This window comes from Girardinichthys multiradiatus, chromosome 20, assembly GCF_021462225.1.
Source record: "Girardinichthys multiradiatus isolate DD_20200921_A chromosome 20, DD_fGirMul_XY1, whole genome shotgun sequence".
Classification (NCBI taxonomy): domain Eukaryota; kingdom Metazoa; phylum Chordata; class Actinopteri; order Cyprinodontiformes; family Goodeidae; genus Girardinichthys; species Girardinichthys multiradiatus.
The window spans coordinates 6,513,937-6,532,892 of NC_061812.1; the positions used below are offsets into that span (position 1 = coordinate 6,513,937).

Here is an 18,956-nt window from a genome sequence, read left to right on the forward strand (position 1 = left end):
ATGGCAAACAGGCTCTAGGTGATGAGTCAGACAAAGAGTGGTTCAGAAATCCCTCATGAAGAACAAAATATCGAGGCACGTGACGTCGCCCGGTACGGCGGGGCCGGGGTCCCACCCTGGAGGCCGGGGTCCCACCCTGGAGCCAGGCCTGGGGTCGGGACTCGTCGGAGAGCGCCTGGTGGCCGGGTTGCTCCTCGCGTGAGCCGAGCGAGAGACGCGAGTCCATCCCCCAGTGGGCCCATCACCTGCAGGGGGAACCGTGAGGGACCGGTGCAAAGAGGATTGGGTGGCGGACAAAGGTGGAGACCTCAGAGGCCCGATCCCCAGATGCTTAGGCTGGCTCTATGGATGTGAAATGTCACCTCGCTGGGGGGGAAGGAGCCTGAGCTTGTGCGGAATTCGAGAGATATCGACTAGAAATAGTCGGGCTTGCCTCCACGCACAGCGTGGGCTCTGGAACCCATCTCCTTGAGAGGGGTTGGACTCTCTTCCACTCTGGAGTGGCCCACGGGGAAAGGCGGCGGGCTGGTGTGGGTTTGCTTGTTGCCCCCCAGCTCAGCCGTCTCGTTTTGGGGTTTACCCCAGTGGATGAGAGGGTCATATCCCTGTGCCTTCGGGTTGAGGAGAAGGTCTCTGACTATCATTTCAGCCTACGGGCCGAGTGGTAGTGCAGAGTACCCGGCCTTCTTGGCGTCCCTGTCGGGGGTGCTGGATAGTGCCCCTCCCGGGGACTTCATTATTCTGCTGGGGGACTTCAACGCCCACGTGGGAAACGACAGTGACACCTGGAGAGGCGTGATCGGGAGGAATGGCCTCCCCGATCTGAATCCGATTGGTGTTTTGTTATTGGACTTCTGTGCTAGTCACGGATTGTCCATAACGAACACCATGTTCAAACATAAGGGTGTCCATCAGTGCACTTGGCACCAGGACACCCTAGGCAGGAGGTCGATAATCGACTTTGTTGTCGTATCATCAGACCTTCGGCCGCATGTTTTGGACACTCGGGTGAAGAGAGGGGCTGAGCTGTCCACTGATCACCACCTGGTAGTGAGTTGGATCTGCTGGAGGAGGAGAAAGCCGGACAGACTTGGCAGGCCCAAGCGCATAGTGAGGGTCTGCTGGGAACGCCTGACGGAACCCTCGGCCAGGGATGTATTCAACTCCCACCTCCGGGAGAGCTTCGACCAGATCCCGGGGGATGTTGGAGACATAGAGTCCGAGTGGACCATGTTCTCCGCATCTATTGTCGATGCTGCTGCCTGTAGCTTCGGCCGTAAGGTCTGCGGTGTCAGTCGCGGTGGCAATCCCAGAACCCGGTGGTGGACACCGGCAGTAAGGGATGCTGTTAAGCTGAAGAAGGAGTCCTATCAGCTGTGGTTGGCTTGTGGGACTCCTGAGGCGGCTGACGGGTACCGTGAGGCCAAGCGTGCTGCGGCCCGGGCTCTGGTAGAGGCAAAAACTCGGGCCTGGGAGGAGTTTGGTGAGGCCATGGAGAAGGACTACCGGTTGGCCTCGAAGCGATTCTGGCAAACCGTCCGGCGCCTCAGGAGGGGGAAGCAGTGCTTCGCCAACACTGTTTATAGTGGGGGCGAGAGACTGCTGACCTCGACTGAGGACATTATCGGGCAGTGGAAGGAGTACTTCGAGGATCTCCTCAATCCTGCCATCATGCATTCCGTGGTGGAAACAGAGGCTGGGGACTCAGGGTTGGACTCTTTCATCACCCAGGCTGAAGTCACCGAGGTGGTTAAAAAGCTCCGCGGTGGCAAGGCTTCGGGGGTGGATGAGATCCGCCCTGAGTACCTCAAATCTCTGGATGTTGTAGGGCTGTCATGGTTGACACGCCTCTTCAACATTGCGTGGCAGTCAGGGACATTGCCTCTGGACTGGCAGACTGGCGTGGTGGTCCCCCTTCATAAGAAGGGTGTGTTCCAACTACAGGGGGATCACACCCCTCAGCCTCCTTGGTAAGGACTACGCCAGGGTATTGGAGAGAACAATCCGACCGATAGTCGAACCTCGGCTTCAGGAGGAGCAGTGTAGTTTTCGTCGTCCTGGCCGTGGAACACTGGACCAGCTCTATACCCTCTACAGGGTGCTCGAGGGTTCATGGGAGTTTGCCCAACCGGTTCACGTGTGTTTTGTGGACCTGGAGAAGGCATTCGACTCTGTCCCCTGTGATGCCCTATGGGGGGTGCTCCAGGAGTATGGAATCGGGGGCCCTTTATTAGGGGCCATCCGGTCCCTGTACGAGCGGAGCAGGAGTTTGGTCCGCATTGCCGGCACTAAGTCGGACCTGTTCCCAGTGCATGTTGGACTCCGGCAGGGCTGGCCTTTGTCACCGGTCCTGTTCATAACTTTTATGGACAGGATTTCTAGACGCAGCCAAGGGCCGTAGGGGGTCTGGTTTGGGGACCAGTGGATTTCGTCTCTTCTTTTTGCAGATGACGTGGTCCTGCTGGCCCCCTCTAGCCAAGACCTATAGCATGCGCTGCGGCGGTTCGCAGCCGAGTGTGAAGCGGCTGGGATGAGGATCAGCTCCTCCAAGTCCGAGGCCATGGTACTCGACCGGAAAAGGGTGGCTTGTCCTCTTCAGGTTGGAGGGGAGTTCCTGCCTCAAGTGGAGGAGTTTAAGTATCTCGGGGTCTTGTTCACGAGTGAGGGAAGAATGGAGCGGGAAATCGACAGACGGATCGGTGCGGCTGCCACAGTAATGGGGGCGCTGTGCCGGTCCATTGTGGTGAAGAGAGAGCTGAGTCGAAAAGCAAAGCTCTCAATTTACCGGTCGGTCTACGTTCCTACCCTCACCTATGGCCATGAACTTTGGGTCATGACCGAAAGAACGAGATCCCGGATACAAGCGGCTGAAATGAGCTTCCTCCGTAGGGTGGCCGGGCACTCCCTTAGAGATAGGGTGAGTAGCTCGGCCATCCGGGAGGAGCTCGGAGTAGAGCCGCTGCTCCTCCACATCGAGAGGAGCAAGTTGAGGTGGCTCGGGCATCTATACCGGATGCCTCCTGGACGCCTTCCTCGGGAGGTGTTCCAGGCACGTCCCACCGGGAGGAGGCCCAGGGGACGGCCCAGGACACGCTGGAGGGACTATGTCTCTTGGCTGGCCTGGGAACGCCTTGGGCTCCCCCTGGAGGAGCTGGAGGTGTCTGGGGAGAGGGATGTCTGGGCGTCTCTGCTGAGTATGCTGCCCCTGCGACCCGGTCCCGGATAAGCGGAAGACGACGAGTACGAGTACGAGTACGAGAATAAACATTTTCCAATAAGTAAACTTGTCAGTATATTTAACCTGATTTCTGACATTGATTATTGATTAATATAAATTGTCTGAAAAGGGGTATGAAGAAGTAAAACTTATTTTTCATACCCCTTCTCCCTCTAATTGCACTTAAATTAACTTTAAGTAACCTTCCAAATTAACATCTATGTTTTTGATCCAGAATTCACAAACCAAAAAATAATAAATAAATATATATACACAATTATATATATATATATATATATATATATATATATATATATATATATCAGAATCAGCTTTATTGCCAAGTTCGTACATACAAACAAGGAATTTGCCTCCGGTACACTTTGCTCTTTTGTTTTGTTTTTGCATTACAGAATATACAAATTTACAATTTACAATTTACAATGTACAATATACAATGTACAATGCAATATTCTGCATTACAGAATATACAAATTTACAATTTACAATATACACAATGACTGCACCTCATCAGATATATATATATATATATATATATACATATATATATATATATATATATATATATATATATATATATATACATACATACAGACAACATACAATTTTCGGTTTCATCGCACCTACTAACCATAAAAAGCAAGTTATAATGAGTGTGATCTTGTTTAAACAGACATTTCTGAGTTTTTAGAAGTTCATTTTTAATTTATTTTTGGTCTGGAAGGTTCATCTTGACATTGCAACAGATAAAATACTGTTCAACCTTCTTTCATTTGGTAACTGGTAAATGCCTATACTAACATTTTACAACTCTTTCAGGTGAAAAACAGAATGCTGAAGTTAAGATCTAGTTTAAGCCATCCAAGGTAGCAGCTAAGTCTTAGGCTATAAATCTAACTTTGGCTGGTAAACCAGCATAACCCACTAGCTAACATGTTTTAGCCAGACTGTAAATACAATGTTAGAGGGATGAGGCGGGCAGAGGCTTTGCATAATATAATTAACAAACTTACAAGAAAACCTGAAAGCAAATTATGTTAACCTTTTATTTCTATTTTAAGCTTTTTATTTCTGCTGAGACTGAGAACTGCTCTCTATTCTTTTCTTAGCACTCACAAAGATTAGAGTTCTGCTGCTGAGCTGAGCCTACAACTCATCCTATAGGCAGAAATCCAGCAGTGATTAGAAGAAATACAAATTCTGGCTATGGGTACTTCTGAATTGCAATTATGCATCCTAGGATGCAGAGTCGATAAAGATGGAAAATGATGCATGCAAGAATTGTGACTGATCAGTGTTGGCAGCCTGTTTTCCCCACCTCCAGCTGAGGGTGTTGATTGTAAGGACAGCTTTATGTAAATGTTCAGCACTCTGATCATTTTCAGTAGACATCCAGAGAGGTAACTTTCATGCAGCCATAGCTTTTATTATAAATGGTTCTCTCTGTTGCTGCAAAAATAAAAGAAGAAAATATAGCGTTGTACCTCTCTTCTCCAATCTACACGTGTAGACCCACTGCATGCATCATGAAGTAATTGAAACATTCTCCATTCATGTTGTGTTGGTGCTGATAGGCCAAAATGGGGGGATGGGGATCAGATCCTTAAAGGCACACACTGTGAACTGAGTATTAAAAAAAAATCTTGATCACAATCAATTTCCCACTGTACTTTGTACGATGCCAGACTGTGTGACTTGTTCCTGCATCAGATTCAGCTCACAAAAATCTGATTGAGATATCTCCCCAGCAATGAATGAAAAGCAAGGGCTGGTGCTCTTACTTTTTAAACTGACATGTAAAAAAAGGAGGAGTAAGAGGAAAAGGATACAGCTTTGGAATGGCTGACAGGTGGCCATACGAGGACAATAAAATGCCTTGCAAAAAGGTTTCATACTCCTTTAACTTTCTCACATTTTGTCACATCACAACAGCAAATTTTATTTGGATATTATACAAAAGTCCAAACCATGGTTGCACATATCAGTAAACAAAAAATATGGTTTTCAACTTTTTTTTACAAATAAAAATCTAAAAAGAGTTGCCTTCATTTCACACTCAGCCCACTTTACCCAGGTGAATAGTCCTAAATGAAATACCTCAAAAACAATGCAACTATTCCCCCACAGAAGTCACCTAATGACTAAATATGACTAAATCCGTTCATGTGTAATTTTGTTTTCTTTTAAAATTTGTGGTGCTAGTGGCCTTTATTTTGTAAGTTGACAGAAAATGGGGTGGAGAGAGAGAGGGGAAGACATTCAGCAAAGGTAAACGTGCTGCACCGAGGACTGTAGCCTCCATTTATGGGTCGCCTTCTCTAGCCTTGTGCCACCGCTGCACCCTGTACATGTGTAATTTAATCTCAGTGTTACCTTCAGTGTTCTGTGAAGGCATCAGAGGTTTCTTAGAGAACTTCAGTGAACAAACAGCATCATGAATCCAGGAATACAAGAAAGTTGAGGAAAGTTAGAAAGCTGTAAAAAAAAAAAAAGGTTGTATGCAGGTTTAACTACCGATAATATCCAAAGGATAATTTCCTAAGCTAATATCATGGAGTACTGTCCAATTCATCGTCTGAAAATGGTAAGAGTATGGTACAGCTTCTAACCTACCAAGACATGGCCATCCACTTTAATAGAAGGTTTGGCAATGAAGAGCACTAATTAGTGAAGCAGTCGAGAGGTCCATGGTTATTTGAGGGTAGCTGCAAAGATCAAGAGCTCATTATTAGAGCAACTATTAGTGATGTAGTCCATGAATCTGGCTTTTATATGGAAGACAAACAAGAGAAAAGCAGATGTTGAAAATAAGTCATAAGAACTCCCCTCTGTGCTTTACCACAAGCGATGTAGGGGACACAGCAAATGTGTAGTAGGAGGTGGTCTATTCAGATGAGAACAAAGTTACATTCCTTGGCACACCACACTTTTCAGATTTATATTTGTGAAAAAAACTGAAAACCATGCATTTTCTTTTCTCCCAGTTACACACAACTTTGTGTTTCTCAGTCACATGAAATCTTTCATCAATCAAGAAAAAGTTTAATGGGCTTGAATACTTGCACTGTTTTAAATGAAAGTTGTAGCAGCAGTTACACTGCAAGATTCCCCAAGGAATCAGCTTGATATTTGTTGGAGGTCATTGTTGGTGGTGAGAGCACCATCTCCCCCGTCAGTCAGCCAATCAAACTGACTGACCGCACAGGGCCGATTCACAATCAAGGGTTTTCTTACAATTCTTTTACAATGAACAATGTCAATGAAGGCCATTAACTGAACATTGTAGCACAAAGTCTAGCTAAATGCATAAAAATCCAAGCTTAACGGGAAGACCTGTTAGAGCTGCAGCTCCTCCTAATGGTTTCTAACAGATATGTCAAAAAAACTTGAAAAAGACAGTCCTTTCTTAAATACAACAGCAGTAAAGAATACTTTAAACATTTTTTGAGAAGAACATGAACGTTGTTACCTGTAACAATGTTTTATTGGATGACCAAAAATAAATGTAACAATCCTCTGGTTAAACTTTGTGTTTCACTCTTGATTGGTGTCTTTTGATGTCTTCATGGCTTATCTACATTTGCAAAGTCTTTGCTGGGTTTTGCTGACAACAGCTTCAAGCCAAAACACATTCACTCTTGTGCCCACATTAAAGAAGACAACTGTCGTAGTAGGTGCTGGTGCCTGGTATGTTTTGCACTAATCTTATTGTTAAATGGTTTGTAGCTGTGAGAACAGATCGTCTAAATTTAAATCCCTATAGTCTTTGCTTCGAACATGCCTTGCCATTTAAAAGGAAAATTAAGACATATTTCTTGGAACTTATTTTAGCGGAACACATTCTGCCTTGCTCTGTAACTCTTTTTCGTAATGTGAATCATCTAAGTCAGGCAATCGGAATATATTTGAAGGTGCTATTCCAGTCTTCAAGAGGTAGACTCTTGATAAAAACACAACTTCAGTAATAGTAACATGATGTGTTATTGTACAAACAGGATTATCCAGTCATTCAAGAAGTAGGCTAAAAATATAGAAACTGTTTTTTTAGCAAATTTGTGATGAGACCATCAAACTATCCCCAGAAACCTCAGAGCAGAGTGGAGGCAGAGCCTGCTGTGTGTGTTTGTGATGAATGTTTGATTGTGTCAGGGGAGATTTATGACATATCTGGAGCAGAAACAGATACTTTGCTCATTAGAGAAAAATAAAGAAAGGTGAGGGATGGATGTGCGATGAAAACGCATGGGGTAGGACAAATGGATGGTTAAGGGATAGAGGCAGATATGGCAGAAAATAATTACAATCAGGAAAAAAAGAATGAAAAATTTGAAATGTGAACATTGACAAGCAAGTAAAAAGTTTGAAAAAACATACATGCGAGAGGAAAAGAAATCAAGTGCTAAAACCATGAATCAATGAGTGGAAAAATCCTCTATCTAATACCCGCATCATTATCACAATGTGTGTTTTAAAAGTATAGGAAGGTACGATGCCTGGAAGAAATAACACTTGGATTGGGTTTCTATGGATCTAACATCAAACACTGTCTGCGCCAGAGAAGATTCACTCACCTTCATCTCAAATGTAACAAGTTGCTCCGACCACCAGCAGTCTGAACATTTCTAAATATATAAGTAAATAATTATTTGACCAATTTGGCACACTCAAAGACTGTGTAAGTACGAAGCATGGACAAAAAAATGAAAGAATAGCAAAGTGAAGTACACAATCCTCAGGCAGTGTGAATTTTACACCCTTTATCCCAATACACATCAACTATATAAAGCAGGCAGATCAAAATTTACATGTTTACTTAATAGAGGTGTCAGGACTTAATGTTTCACATGATGTGCTTAATTTCTTTGTGCCCAGAGGCACTAAAAAAAACTATTTTTAGACACACTAACAGGCACAGCAAGAAAAACAGTGTGATAGCAGCTTAAAAACAATAATTTTAGAATTAAAGTGATTTTACTTTAGGGTTGTTATGCTAATATGGTTATTATGCTGCAGAAGCTTTGAAAAGATTCAGCTGAACACAGTGGGGAGAAACATCAGAGCAGTGTTTCTAAATATATATTTTCTTAGAGACATTTGAGCGTCACAAAACATATGTTTGAAAATGCTCTGAACAAAGTGGTTCACGAATATAGCTGAGTCAACAGTAAACTTGCGTTGTGAAGAAATGGATCACTGAGGCCTCGCTGTGACTTTATAAATTCAAACATACTTAAGCAGTACAGATTCTTCTGCGACAAAACTTATTTACTTCCCATTAAGATGCAACAAAAGATTAATTTGATAGTCCAGGAGTTCTAATTTCCGTTCAGCATTGGAATATTTTTTAATAACAAACACTTTTCAAGCAATATTACCCTTTTGCACAAGTTAATTAACAAGCTCATACAGAAAGAGATCAGTAAAACAGGTTTATTTTGTTATATACTTAATATTACTACAGTTTGTTAGGATTGCTTATGCACTGCACCATTGCACAGTTAGTAGCACTGTTGCTTGTAGCAAGAAGGTCTTAGGAAACAGTTTCTTTTACAATCTTCTGGTTTTTGCCTCTGTATATCTCACGTTTTTGAACATTTCTTCCTGTCCACAGTTCTGCTACCTGTGATCAAACACAAATCCCTCCTGTCTGATTCCCACACTAAGACATATCTTAAATGAATTAGTGCACGCAAGTATAGAGGGATACAACAAGAAGCAATTTTATTTTCTTTGAGATATGACAATTTAATGACTTATTTTTATTGCAGACACAAACTGAAAAAGACTTTTGAAGTGTTCAGAGTTTTTACCAAAACTTCACCAGCGCTTATTAGACGCCCTCTGGTGTAAGTAAGTGTAGAAATAACAACTGTAGCTGTTATAGTTACAAAGTAAAAACTATTCAGCAATGCAGAAAACTGAAACCACAAAATGCTAATTTGATTTTCAATAACCAACCTTAATTTTTACTGATTGGCTGCAATTTTTTTGAACATTAAAAATGCATTCTAATCTAATTATGGATTTTTTCTAAAAAGGTTCAAATAATGAGGCTGGAGTGTCTCATCGGATACATTAAACTACAAGTATTTAGAAGATGTGTGTGTGTGTGTGTGTGTGTGTGTGTGAGTGTGTGCGCGTGCATTTGTGTTTGTTAATGTGTGCATGTGTGTGTATGTTTGTGTGTTTTTGTGCGTATATGCATAATTCTGATCCTCATTAAGCAAAACAGCATGCACATCTTTCATTACTGCATGTGCAAATTTCTGCATGTACTTATGCATCTGTGGGATCCTTATTAACTGTGGTAGAACTTTTACGGGTTTGCATTACCTAATGTGTCCAAGAAGCATGTGCATCAACAGGGTCATGCATTTTAAAGGATGACACCTAATGAATAAAGAACAGACAAAAATAAGGACAAAGGAGAAGAGGTCAAGAAGAAAACAATTATCTGCTTCAGCTTTTTGCTTTGTTGCCCTTGCCTTGTACAGATGCAGCTCAATAAATTAGAATATTATTGAAAAGTTCCTCGTACTCGTACTCGTCATCTTCTGCTTTATCCAGGACCGGGTCGCGGGGGCAGCAGACTCAGCAGAGACGCCCAGACATCCCTCTCCCCAGACACCTCTTCCAGCTCCTCCAGGGGGAGCCCAAGGCATTCCCAGGCCAGCCGAGAGACATAGTCCCTCTAGCGTGTCCTGGGTCATCCCCTGGGCCTCCTCCCGGTGGGACGTGCCTGGAACACCTCCTGAGGAAGGCGTACAGGAGGCTTCCGGTACAGATGCCCGAGCCACCTCAACTGGCTCCTCTCGATGTGGAGGAGCAGCGGCTCTACTCCGAGCCCCTCCCGGATGGCCGAGCTCCTCACCCTATCTCTAAGGGAGTGCCCGGCCACCCTACGGAGGAAGCTCATTTCAGCCGCTTGTTCTTTCGGTCATGACCCAAAGTTCATGACCATAGGTGAGGGTAGGAACGTAGACCGACCGGTAAATCGAGAGCTTCACTTTTCAGCTCAGCTCTCTCTTCACCACAACGGACCGGCACAGCGCCCCAATTACTGTGGCAGCCGCACCGATCCGTCTGTCGATCTCCCGCTACATTCTTCCCTCACTCGCGAACAAGACCCCGAGATACTTAAACTCCTCCACTTGAGGCAGGAACTCCCCTCCAACCTGAAGAGGATAAGCCACCCTTTTCCGGTAGAGAACCATGGCCTCAGACTTGGAGGAACTGATCTTCATCCCAGCCGCTTCACACTCGGCTGCGAACAGCCCCAGTGCATGCTGTAGGTCTTGGCTGAAGGTGGCCAGCAGGACCACGTCATCTGCAAAAAGAAGAGATGAAATTCTCTGGTCCACAAACCTTACCCCCTCCGGCCCTTGGCGGCGCCTAGAAATCCTGTCCATAAAAGTTATGAACAGGACCGGTGACAAAGGGCGGCCCTCCCTGCCGGAGTCCAACATGCACCGGGAACAGGTCCAACTTAGTGCCGGCAATGCAAACCAAACTCCTGCTCCGCTTGTACAGGGATCGGATGGCCCCTAGTAAAGTGCCACCGATTCCATACTCCTGGAGCACCCCCCACAGGGCATCACGAGGGACACGGTCAAATGCTTTCTCCAGGTCCACAAAACACATGTGGACTGGGTTGGGCAAACTCCCACGAACCCTTGAGTACCCTGTAGAGGGTATAGAGCTGGTCCAGTGTCCCACGGCCAGGACGAAAACCACACTACTCCTCCTGAAGCCGGGGTTCGACTATCGGCTGGACTCTCCTCTCCAATACCCTGGCGTAGGCCTTACCAGGGAGGCTGAGGAGTGTGATCCCCTTGTAGTTGGAACACACCCTCCGGTCACCCTTCTTATATAGGGGGACCACCACCCCAGTCTGCCAATCCAAAGGCACTGTCGCCGTCCACCACGCAATGTTGAAGAGGCGTGTCAACCATGACAGCCCTACAACATCCAAAGACTTGAGGTACTCAGGGCGGATCTCATCCAACCCCGAAGCCTTGCCACCGCTGAGCTTTTTAACCACCTCGGTGACTTCAGCCTGGGTGATGAAAGAGTCCAACACCGAGTCCCCAACCTCTGTTTCCACCAGGGAATGCATGATGGCAGGATTGAGGAGATCCTCGAAGTACTCCTTCCACCGCCCAATAATGTCCCCAGTCGAGGTCAGCAGCTCCCCACCCCCACTGTAAACAGTGTTGGCGAAGCACTGCTTCCCCCTCCTGAGGCGCCGGACGGTTTGCCAGAATCGCTTCGGAGCCAACCGGTAGTCCTTCTCCATGGCCTCACCGAACTCCTCCCAGGTCCGAGTTTTTGCCTCTGCCACCGCCTGGGCCGCAGCACGCTTGGCCCCACGGTACCCGTCAGCCGCCTCAGGAGTCCCACAAGCCAACCACAGCCGATAGGACTCCTTCTTCAGCTTGACAGCATCCCTTACTGCCGGTGTCCTCCCCCGGGTTCGGAGATTGCCGTCGCGACAGCCACCACAGACCTTACGGCCGCAGCTACGGGCAGCAGCATCGACATAAGATGTGGAGAACATGGTCAACTCGGACTCTATGTCTCCAACATCCCTCGGAATCTGGTCAAAGCTCTCCCGGTGGTGAGAGTTGAATACATCCCTGGCCAAGGGGTCCGCCAGACGTTCCCAGCAGACCTCTCACTATGCACTTGGGCCTGCCAAGTCTGTCCGGCTTTCTCCTCCCCCAGCGAATCCAACTCACCACCAGGTGGTGATCAGTGGACAGCTCAGCCCCTCTCTTCACCCGAGTGTCCAAAACATGCGGCCGAAGGTCTGATGATACGACAACAAAGTCGATCATTGACCTCCTGCCTAGGGTGTCCTGGTGCCAAGTGCACTGATGGACACCCTTATGTTTGAACATGGTGTTCATTATGGACAATCTGTGATTAGCACAGAAGTCCAATAACAAAACACCGCTCGGATTCAGATCGGGGAGGCCATTCCTCCCAATCACGCCTCTCCAGGTGTCACTGTCGTTTCCCACGTGGGCGTTGAAGTCCCCCAGCAGAATAACGGAGTCTCCAGGAGGGGCACTATCCAGCACCCCCGACAGGGATGCCAAGAAGGCTGGGTACTCCGCACTACCACTCGGCCCGTAGGCCGAGACGACAGTCAGAGACCTCTCCCCAACCCGAAGGCGCAGGGATGCGACCCTCTCATCCACTGGGGTAAACCCCAACACGAGACGGCTGAGCTGGGGGGCAACAAGCAAACCCACCCCAGCCCGCCGCCTCTCTCCGTGGGCCACTCCAGAGTAGAAGACAGTCCAGCCCCTCTCGAGGAGATGGGTTCCAAAGCCCACGCTGTGTGTGGAGGCGAGCCCGACTATTTCTAGTCGATATCTCTCGACCTCCCGCACAGGCTCACGCTCCTTTCTCCCCAGCGAGGTGACATTCCACGTCCCTAGAGCCAGCCTAAGCATCTGGGGATCGGGCCGCCGGGGTCTCCACCTTCGTCCGCCGCCCAATCCTCTTTGCACCGGTCCCTCACGGTTCTCCCTGCAGGTGGTGGGCCCACTGGGGGATGCTCTCGCGTCTCTTGTTCGGGCTTGGCCTGGTCGGGTCCCGCGAGGAGCAACCCAGCCACCAGGTGCTCTCCGACGAGTCCCGACCCCAGGCCTGGCTCCAGGGTGGGACCCCGGCTCCGCCGTACCGGGCGACGTCACGTGCCTCAATTTTGTAGTCGTCATTAGGGGTTCTTGAAAAGTTCCTTTATTTCAGTAACTCAGTTTACTAAGTAAAAAACATTATTTAGATTATTTAAACATCGACTGCTGTTTTCAAGCCTTTATTTGTGTAAGTTTTGAAGATTTTCCTCTTACTTCTAATAAAAACATTTACTTTCTCAGAAGATTAGAATATTACATCAGACATATTACATCATGTGGGCTTAAAAGTATGAAAAGTATGTTTAATACTTGCTTAAAGGTTTTTATTTTCAAAAGGTACTTTTAATCTGACAAACATGCATTGTCAAATGCACTGAGATAATACACCATTTAAAAGAATCTGCTAACTTAACATTACAAAATAAAAATGATATTTGATTTACACTTAAACTTCTTAAATGTACAATGCACATTAGAATTTAAAGTTAAAATCACTTTGCAGTTAGTTTGCTTTAACAAATGTCTATTTAGCACTGTCTGAAATCAAAGTGATAGAACGAGAACTGGAATGAACACCCTACATTTAAAAATCAGCTTAAAAAGTAAAATGAAACAGACATGCACATTTGGCACGGTCCACTTTAAAGAGTTCCCATCTGTAACGTCACATCATTGAGAAAGCAAAGTTTTAATTCACAGACCAAGGTAATGAAACCTTAGCTCAAAATATAGTTTTATCAAACCAAAAAATACTTTTTACTCTGCTTTCTGCAATTTGTTTTAACGCAGAGAAAAGTTGGTTTCATTGCAACAGACAAGATCTGGCTTAATTATAAAAGTTATGTTAATGCCTGAGAGAATTTCCAGCTATATCCTAAATAGAAAATAAATTTTTGAACAAAAAAGAAAGACTTCCAATTAAAAGAATAGATTGATGGGATAATTATTTATACATGTTAGTCTTCTTATTGACACTACATGTTATTCATTAACCTCAGAAGAATCATTGCTCCTTCCTCTAAAATTTCAGTTATTGATGAATCTTAGATGAGAGAGCATGTGGTCCTCAGAGCCTTCAACGAATGAGAAGAGGAACTGTGTTACTTATTCTTGTCATTTTCTCTAAGATTTTCTGTACATTAATAAGCATCTGCCTCTTAGCTTACTGTCAAGAGAAATCTATATTTATGTTGTTATGCATTTTGAGTGAAAAACATCTAACATATAAAAGAATATCTCAGTTATAGTTAGATTTCTACAGTTAATAAAGCAAAATATTGTGCCTATCACAGTTTTTTTCCCAGAATAACCATGTACGTAACTTCATCCATCTCCTCGTTAACCCTGAACAGCCTCTGTACCCCTGCTGGAAAAAAGTATCCTCTCATTATTATGCTGCATCCACCATGTTTCTGTCTGGACAATGCTAGTTTTCTACTACACAAACTATTGGCCACGTAGGCCAAAAAGGAGCACTGTCTATCATATAAAATTTTAAAAACGACATTTAAAGTTGTTGTTGTAACATGAAACAATATAAAGAAGTGCAAGGATCTGATTATGTTTGAAAGACAATGCAGCTTAGCAAAGTTCCTCTTAAAAGTAATAACACCCCTGAGAAGATTCATTTTACTTAAAAGATTCTTTTTACTTAAACTTTGAAACACAAAACAAATATATATATATATATATATATATATATATATATATATATATATACAGGTCCTTCTCAAAAAATTAGCATATTGTGATAAAGTTCATTATTTTCTATAATGTAATGATGAAAATTTAATATTCATATATTTTAGATTCATTGCACACTAACTGAAATATTGCAGGTCTTTTATTGTCTTAATACGGATGATTTTGGCATACAGCTCATGAAAACCCAAAATTCCTATCTCACAAAATTAGCATATTTCATCCGACCAAAAAAAGAAAAGTGTTTTTAATTCAAAAAACGTCAACCTTCAAATAATCATGTACAGTTATGCACTCAATACTTGGTCGGGAATCCTTCGGCAAAAATGACTGCTTCAATGCGGCGTGGCATGGAGGCAATCAGCCTGTGGCACTGCTGAGGTCTTATGGAGGCCCAGGATGCTTTGATAGCGGCCTTTAGCTCATCCAGAGTGTTGGGTCTTGAGTCTCTCAACGTTCTCTTCACAATATCCCACAGATTCTCTATGGGGTTCAGGTCAGGAGAGTTGGCAGGCCAATTGAGCACAGTGATACCATGGTCAGTAAACCATTTACCAGTGGATTAGACACTGTGAGCAGGTGCCAGGTCGTGCTGAAAAATGAAATCTTCATCTCCATAAAGCTTTTCAGCAGATGGAAGCATGAAGTGCTCCAAAAGCTCCTGATAGCTAGCTGCATTGACCCTGCCCTTGATAAAACACAGTGGACCAACACCAGCAGCTGACACGGCACCCCAGACCATCACTGACTGTGGGTACTTGACACTGGACTTCTGGCATTTTGGCATTTCCTTCTCCCCAGTCTTCCTCCAGACTCTGGCACCTTGATTTCCGAATGACATGCAGAATTTGCTTTCATCCGAAAAAAGTACTTTGGACCACTGAGCAACAGTCCAGTGCTGCTTCTCTGTAGCCCAGGTCAGGCGCTTCTGCCGCTGTTTCTGGTTCAAAAGTGGCTTGACCTGGGGAATGTGACACCTGTAGCCCATTTCCTGCACACGCCTGTGCACGGTGGCTCTGGATGTTTCTACTCCAGACTCAGTCCACTGCTTCCGCAGGTCCCCCAAGGTCTGGAATCGGCCCTTCTCCACAATCTTCCTCAGGGTCCGGTCACCTCTTCTCATTGTGCAGCATTTTCTGCCACACTTTTTCCTTCCCACAGACTTCCCACTGAGGTGCCTTGATACAGCACTCTGGGAACAGCCTATTTGTTCAGAAATTCCTTTCTGTGTCTTACCCTCTTGCTTGAGGGTGTCAATAGTGGCCTTCTGGACAGCAGTCAGGTCGGCAGTCTTACCCATGATTGGGGTTTTGAGTGATGAACCAGGCTGGGAGTTTTAAAGGCCTCACGAATCTTTTGCAGGTGTTTAGAGTTAACTCGTTGATTCAGATGATTAGGTTCATAGCTCGTTTAGAGACCCTTTTAATGATATGCTAATTTTGTGAGATAGGAATTTTGGGTTTTCATGAGCTGTATGCCAAAATCATCCGTATTAAGACAATAAAAGACCTGAAATATTTCAGTTAGTGTGCAAGGAATCTAAAATATATGAATGTTAAATTTTCATCATGACATTATGGAAAATAATGAACTTTATCACAATATGCTAATATTTTGAGAAGGACCTGTATGTTGTACAATTAATCTCAAAAACAATCAAATATGCTAGAGGAAAAAATTTTAAAACTCAATAACCGGCTGTACAGACTTATACACACCAACTAATATCACCTTTTTATTTGATTTTCTTTCTTTTGAGATTGTTCCCCCTTACAGTTTTTTTTTTTTTTCTCTTGCCTTAAACATTAAAGGTGGAACAATTCTGAATATAATTTGTTTAAGACTCAGATATCAGAAGTTTAAACAGGGGTGTTTAAAAGACTTTGAGAGCCACTGTATAGGAAATGAAAAGCTCCTTCATCATGGTTTGTGACATTTGGTGTTTCTGTGATAACATGTGATGATTTCAGTGAGCTGTAATTGATGATTCATAAATTAGCTGTATTTGTGAAACAATGCCAGTGAGCTTTGTCATCTGATCCACTTTAAAAAGAGTCAACATGCTCCTGATTAGGACTAACAATATGGACAAGCGAGTATAGACAATAGATCGATGGATGTATATTCACTGAACACAATCACATTAAAACTCATTGCCAAGATAACGATGATATAATAGTGACTAAGCAACATCCTCAACAACACCAACTTTCTCTTCAATTATTCTAATACACAAGCCTTTGCCTTCCTTTTAAAGAAATTACTAACACTGCTTATTGAGACTAATCTACTCTTCATAGCTTTACCACTAGAAATATTTTTAAGCCCTGTGTCAGTGAAACACATGGTCAGACACAGGCCTTATGTTAGCTTTATTATTGCATTATTATTATAGTATACAAAGTTCTTATTTTTTTATTTTACAAACAGAAATATATTGATACAATGCATTTTCTTCTACATATACGAATATATTTGTATTTGAATGCTAGTTTATTAACATCGAAAAGATTGTTTTCAGTAAATTGTGTAAAATTACACTTTCACTACAGACAGATACACCTGTCCAACTGGTCGTTAATGAATATTTCTTATCAGCCAATCACATGGCAGCAACTCAATGCATTTAGGCATGTAGACATGATCAAGATGATCTGCTGCAGTTCAAACCGAGCATCAGAATGGGGACGAAAGGTGATTTAAGTGACTTTGAACATGGCATGGTTGTTGGTGCCAGACGGGCTGGTCTGAGTATTTCAGAAACTGCTGATCTACTGGGATTTTCACGCACTACCATCTCTAGGGTTTACAGAGAATGGTCTGAAAAAGAGAAAATATCCAGTGAGCGGCAGTTCTGTGGGCACAAATGCCTTGTTGATACCAGAGGTCAGAGGAGAATGGCCACACCGGTGCAAGCTGATAGAAAGGCAACAGTAACTCAAATAACCACTCGTTACAACCAAGGCATGCAGAAGAGCATCTCTGAATGAACAACACGTCGAACCTCGAGGCGGATGGGCTACAGCAGCAGAAGACCATACCGGGTGCCACTCCTGTCAGCTAAGAACAGGAAACTCAGGCTACAATGTGCACAGGCTCACCAAAATTGGACAATAGAAAATTGGGAAAATGTTGCCTGGTCAGATGAGTCTCGATTTCTGCTGCGACGTTCGGATGGTAGGGTCAGAATTTGGCGTCAACAACATGAAAGCATGGATCCATCCTGCCTTGTATCAACAGTTCAGGCTGGTGGTGGTGGTGTAATGCTGTGGGGGATGTTTTCCTGGCTCACTTTGGGCTCCTTAGTACCAACTGAGCATCATGTCAAAACCACAGCCTACCTGAGTATTGTTGCTGACCATGTCCATCCCTTTATGACCACAGTGTACCCATCTTCTGATGGTTGCTTCCAGCAGGATAACACGCCATGTCATAAAGCAGGAATCATCTCTGACTGGTTTCTTGAACATGACAATGATTTTCACTGTACTCAAATGGCCTCCACAGTCATCAGATCTCAATCCAATAGAGCACCTTCGGGATGTGGTGGAACGGGAGATTCACATCATGGATGTGCAGCCGACAAATCTGCAGCATCTGTGTGATGCTATCATGTCAATATGGACCAAACTCTCTGAGTAATGTTTCCATTACCTTTTTCAATCTATGCCACAAAGGATTAAGGCAGTTCTGAAGGCAAAAGGGGGTCCAACCCGGTACTAGCAAGGTGTACCTAATAAAGTGGCCACTGAGTGTATGTCTGTGAAATATACCTTTTTCATTCAAAAAAAAAAAAAAAATCTGATTGTTTTTTTACACAAATATTTTTTAGTTAAAGCACCCACATAATTAAATGCTTGATATGTATTCCTAGGTTGCACTCAGCTCTGAGTATTAACTTTCTTCATTCATGTTCCACACTAAAGAAGGACATTGCTGTTTCACTTTTGACCTGGTTGAGAAATGTGATTTAAATTAGTTGTGTTGGAATTACATTTCAATCATCTATTTATTTTATGTATGCTGAATTAACTTTCTGATGTGTTTTTTTGATTCAAATTGAATGTAAATTTGTGATTTGTTTGTTACTTGACCAGCACTGCTTGGAAGAGGAGTTGTTATATTTTCAAGTTCCCACCAGAGCCTGGAAGGACTCACTGACTGTGCAGCAGCATCGTATTAAGCTCTGCTGGTTGTCAAGTTTTGGAATCCAGTTTATCCCCTATAAATTAATACTGCAGAAAACTGGCAGTCCTGCCTATTCCCTAGTGATCTTTTCACAGTGGGATAATTAGGTTTAAGTCCATTTTGAGCCTACAGATTTAAGCAGGTGAAGCAAATAACGAGTGGATTCAGACTGTGATGGTCAC

General features: G+C 44.1%; 1 protein-coding gene across 5 annotated transcripts in view; it reads left to right on the forward strand.

The window, feature by feature from the left end:
- Positions 1-18,956, forward strand: part of LOC124856743 (glutamate receptor-interacting protein 2-like) — a 328,206-nt gene that overhangs the window by 224,162 nt on the left and 85,088 nt on the right. The gene's annotated exons all lie outside the window — the stretch shown is intronic.